We start from the raw sequence: 5,928 nt of genomic DNA, 5'->3' as shown, positions 1-5,928 counted from the left end.
TTAGGCTTTTATTATATAGGATTTTCTGGCCTTCAGAACTGTGGGAAATACATTTCTGTTATCAGCCACCCAGTCTGTGTTATTTTGTTTATAGCAGTCTGAATGGACTAAGACAAATCACTACACATTTTTCTAATGTACTTGTACCATTTGGCAACCCCACCAGCAGTATATCCAAGTTCTAGTTCCTCCACTCCTTGACAGCACAATTATTTTAAAATTTTAGTTTTTCAAATTATCACACTGCAAAATGTAGGTTTTGTACTTTTTGCATAAAGTTATATGAAGTTTAACAAACATATAGATTAATGTAACCATCACCATAATCAAAATATGGAACTGCTCCATTACAACCACCTTAGCCCCAAATCTTGGCTGCCACTGACCTATTCTCCATAAGTATAATTATTTTATTTTGAGAATGTATCTAAGTGAAATTATGTCTACCTTGTGATCTGTCCAAGTTGTCTCATACATTGATAAATAGTTCATTCAATTTAAATATATGAATATACCATGGTTTGTTTTAGTTTCATTTTTATTAAATATTATTTTTCTTTTCCTTTTTAAAAAATCTTTATTGCTGAGAGTATCACAGATGCCCATCTTTTTCCCCCATTGTCCCCCTCAATCTAGTTCCCACCCCACCCCAGGCCTTTGCCACCTTATTGTTTGTGTCCACAGGTAACGCACATATACATGTAAGATCTTTGTTTAATCTCTTCCCACCCACCCCAGCTTCTCTCTTCCCTCTGAGTAAATGTTATTTTCTAATTATAGTTTACATTCAATGTTATTTTGTATTAGTTTCAGGCATACAGCATGGTGGTTAAACAATCATATACTTTACAAAGTGGTCCCCATATATTTCCACCATACAACTGGCACCAAACATAGTTATTACAATATTATTGACTATATTCCCTATAGTGTACTTTACATCCCCATGACTATTTTGCAACTACCCACCTATACGTCTCAATCCCCCACATTTTCTACCCAGTCCCCCAAACCCCTTACCATCTGGCAACCATCAGTTTTTTCTCTATATCTATGAATCTGTTTTCGTTTTGTTTGTTTATATTGTTATTTAGATTCCACATATAAATGAAATCATATGGCATTATCTTTCTCTGACTGACTTATTTCACTTAGCACAATACCCTCTAGGGCAGGGGTGGGCAAACTTTTTGACTCGAGGGCCACAATGGGTTCTTAAACTGGACCGGAGGGCCGGAACAAAAGCATGGATGGAGTGTTTGTGTGAACTAATATAAATTCAAAGTAAACATCATTACATAAAAGGGTACGGTCTTTTTTTTTTTAGTTTTATTCATTTCAAAAGGGCCGGATCCTTGCCCACGGCTGCTCTAGAGTGATGCTTTCTTAATGCAAATAACTCACCTGCATTGGCTTTAAGGTCTTCAGGTGTGACCATGACAACAAATCGGATTGCACGTTCATTTCGAAACATCTCGTAGGACCACCGACGGATAGACCGCATGCATTTCACTGCTGCAATGCCATTGTTGGCAATAAGAACCTGGGAGAGTTAGGGGATGGGAATTGGAGAGAAAAATAGAAAAAGCAAGCAATGATGGAGAGAAAGAGGTGAGACAATTTTTGTAAATCTATCTTATTTTGAAAAGGCAGATTTTCTATAGGAATTTGTATTCCTGGTCTAGGTAGTTAAGAACTAGCTCCCACATGACCAAGGGATATTTTAAAATGTTAGCTAAGGAAATACTTCAATATGTGCCTGACTCAACCTTATTCCTTTCTAGCTTCCTTCTTTTAAAAATCCTCACCCAAGGATATGCTTTTTTTTTAAATTGATTTTTAGAGAGAGAGGATGGCTAGGGAGAGAAACATCGATGTGACAGAAAAACATCAATCGTATAGTTTATTGATTTATTGATGATAGCCATTCTGACAAGTGTGAGTTGATATCTCATTGTGATTTTAATTTGCATTTCTCTGATGATTAGTGACATTTAGCATCTTTTCATATGTCTATTGGCCATAAATATGTCCTCTTTGGAGAATTGTCTATTCAGATCATCTGCCAATTTTTTTTAAAATTGGATTTTTGGTTTATTTGATGTTGAGCTGTATGAGTTCTTTATAAATTTTGTATATTTACACCTTATTGGGTGTATCATTGGCAAATATTTCATCCATTAAGTAGGCTGTATTCTTCTTTTGTTAAATTTTTCCTTTGCTGTGGCAAAACTTTTTCATTTGAAGTAGTCCCATTTGTATATTTTTCTATCATTTTCTCACCCAATAATTTATATCAGGAAAAAAGTGCGAGAAAACTATAAGAGATTATACTCTCTATGTAGGCTTATAAGGGATTTATGATTTAGAGTCTTACATTCCATTTTTAAATCCATTTTGAGTTTATTCTTTTTTCATTCTTGTATATGGTTTTAGAAGATGATCTAGTTTCATTTTTTTAGCTATCTGTCCAGTTTTATCCATACCATATATTGAATAAACTGTATTTACCCCAGTGCACATTCTGGCCTACTTTCATATATTAATTGACCACATAGGTATGGATTTATTTCTGGGCTCTCTATCTACCTCCACTGGTCTATATATGTTATTATGCCAGCACCATGCTGCTTTGTTCACTATATAGTCTTAAAGTATAGTTTGATATCAGGTAGCATGATAACTCCAACTTTGCTCTTATTTCTCAAGATTGCTGTGGCTATTCAGGGAGTTTTGTGATATCATATAAGTATTTAGATTATTTGTTTTAGTTCTCTGAAAAACACCATTTGTGTTTCAATAGGAATTGCATTGAATCTACAGATTGCTTAGACTATTGACATTTTAATGATGTTTATTCTTCCTAACCATGAGCATGGTCTATCTTCCATTTATTTGTATCTGCTTCAATTTCTTTCTTCAGTGTGTTATAGTTTTTTGAGTACAGGTCTTTTACTTCCTAGGTTAATTTTCTTCCTAGCTATATTATTTTTTTGATGCAGTTGTTAATGAAATTGTTCTCTCAGTTTCTCTTTGTGGTAGTTCATAATTGAATAAAAATACAACTGATTTATAAATATTTATTTTTATCCTGCTGTTTTACTGAATTTATTTATCTGTTCTAGTAGGCTTTTGGTGAAATCTTTAGGTTTCTCTATATAAGATATCATACCATCTGCAAATAATGACACTTTTACTTTTTTCTTTCCAATTTAGATGCCTTTTATTTTTTCTTCTTGTTTGATTCCTGTGCCTAGGACTTCTAGCACTATGTTGCATAAGAGTGCTAAAAGTGGACATCCCTATCTTGTTCCTGACCTTAATGGAAAAGCTTTTAGTTCTTCCCCATTGAATATGCTGTTAGCTGAGGGTTTGTCATATAAGTCCTTTATTATGTTGAGTTATGCTCCCTCTATTCCCATTTTGCTGATAGGTTTGATCATAAATTGGTGCTGCATTTTGTCAAATGCTTTTTTTGTAACTCTTGGTATGATCATCTGATTTTTAACTTTCATTTTGTTTATTTGATGTATCACATTCATTGATTTGCGGCTATTGAGCCAACCTTGTATCCCAAAGATAAATCCCACTTAGTCATGGTGTATGACTTTTTCAAATGCATTGCTGAACTTGGTTTGCTAATATTTTTGTTGAGAATTTTTGAATCTATATTTTCAGGGATATTCAATAATAATTTTCTTTGTAGTGTCTTTATCTGTTTTGGATCAGGATAAGGCTCATTTTGTAAAATCACCTTGGAAGTATTTTTCCCTTTTGAATTGAATTTTTGGACTAGTTTGAGATTCATAGGTGTTGGTTCTTCTTTGGATGTTTTGTAAAAGTCGCCTCTGAAGACCTCAGGTCCAGGACTTTTGTTGGTTGGTAGATTGTTTCTATTAGTGCTTTGATTTTGTTGGTTACAATCAGTCTGTTTAGATTGTCTGTTTCTTCTTGATTCAATCTAAGAAGATTGTATGTTTCGAGGAATTTATGTATTTCTTAAATTGCCCATTTTGTTGACATGTAGTTGGTCATAATATTTTCTTACAATTCTTTGTATTTCTGTGGTGTCCACTATTACTTTATTTCTGATTTTATTTCCTGGGACATCTCTCTTTTTCTGATGAGTCTGATTAAAGTTTTCTCAATCTTATTTATCTTTTAAAGAACAAACTCGTGGATTCATTGTTCTTTGGTGTTTTTTTGGACTGTATTTTATTTCTGCTGTGACCTTTATTATTTCCTTCCTCTGGTTCACTTTGGGTTTATTGTTTATTTTTTTCCATTTCTTCAGATGTAACATTAGATTGTTTAGTTGGAATTTTTATTATTTCTTGAGGCAGGCCAGTAATGCTATGAATTTCCCTCTTAGGACTGTTTTTGCTATATCCTATAGATTTTTTGTTGTGTTATTTTTTACATTTGTGTCAAGGTAGCTTTTGATTTTTTTCCCCTTGTGGCTTAACATGTGGTCTATCTAAGACATTATTCCATGTGCACTTGGAAAGAATATATAATCTGCTGCTTTGGCATAAAATGTTCTTAAAATATCAATTAAATCAATCTGGTCTAGTGTGTCATGTAAGGCCGCTCTTTCCTTCTTGATTTTGACCCTGGGAGATCTATTGAGTGATGTCATTAGAATGTTAAAGTCCCCTAATATGACTGCGTTACTGTTGATCTCTTCCTTTATGGCCATCAAGATTTGCTTTATATATTTAGGTGGTCCTATGTTGGGTACATAAATATTTACAAGGACTATAATATCTTGTTTCATTCATCCCTTTATCAACACGTTAGTGTTTTCTGTCCATTATTATAGCATTTGTTGTAAAGTCTATTTTGTCATATATAAATATTGCAACCCAAACTTATTCTTCATTTCCATTTGCATGAGATATATCTTTGCACCCCTTTACCTTCAGTCTCTATGTGCCTTTCAATCTGAAGTGGGTCTCTTCTAGACTGTATATGAATTGGTAGTGTTTTCTTATCCATTCTTATCCATTCCCTATGTCTTCAAGGGAGCATTTAACCCATTTACATTGGAAGTGCTTTTTGATAGGTACATGTTTATTGCCATTTTATGGTACAAATTTTTGTTCCTCTTTCTATTTTTCTTTCTACTTAAAAAATTTCTTTAACATTTCTTGTAATACTGGTTTGGAGGTTATGAACTCTAGCTTTTTTCATGTCTGGGAAGCTCTTTATCTCTCCTTCCATTTTCAATAAGAGTCTTCCTGGGTAGCACAGTCTTGGTTGCAGGTCCTTCCTTTTCATTATTTTGAATATTTCATACCTATTTTTTCTCCCTGAAAGGTTTCTGTTGAGAAATGTGCTGATAGTGTTATGGGAGCTGCTCTGTAGATAACTGTCTTTTACTTGCTGCTTTGAAGATTCTCTCCTTGTTTTTAAACTTTGCCATTTTATTATCATGTGTCTTGATGTTGGCCACTTTGGTTTCATCTCGTTTGGGACTCTCTGTGCCCCTGGACTTGTGTACCTATTTCCTTCAGCAGGTTAAGAAAGCTTTCAGTTGTTATTTCTTGAAATAGATTCTCAACTCCTTGCTTTCTCTCTTCTAATTCTGGTACCCCAATGATACAGATATTGTCATGCTTTATGTTGTCTCAGAAGAGCCTTAAACTTTCCTCATTTTTTTAAAAAAATCTTATTTCTTTTAGCTGCTTTGATGGCATATTTTCTGCTACCTTGTCTTCTAAATCACTGATTCATATAATCTGCTGTTGATTCTTTCTAGTGTATTTTTCATTTCAGATATTGTATTCTTCATTTCTGACTGGTTCTTTTTCAATTCTTTTTATGGTCTTTTTAATGCTTACTATCTCGTTGTTGACTTCCATTCTTTCCCTAAGTTCCTTGAGCATCCTTACAGCCATTGTCTTGAACTCTGTATCTGGAAGGTTA

Source organism: Myotis brandtii, unplaced genomic scaffold (assembly GCF_000412655.1).
Source record: "Myotis brandtii unplaced genomic scaffold, ASM41265v1 scaffold8862, whole genome shotgun sequence".
NCBI classification, from domain to species: Eukaryota; Metazoa; Chordata; class Mammalia; order Chiroptera; family Vespertilionidae; genus Myotis; species Myotis brandtii.
The sequence above is the reverse complement of the archived record's forward strand: the minus strand, read 5'-3'. Positions refer to the sequence as shown.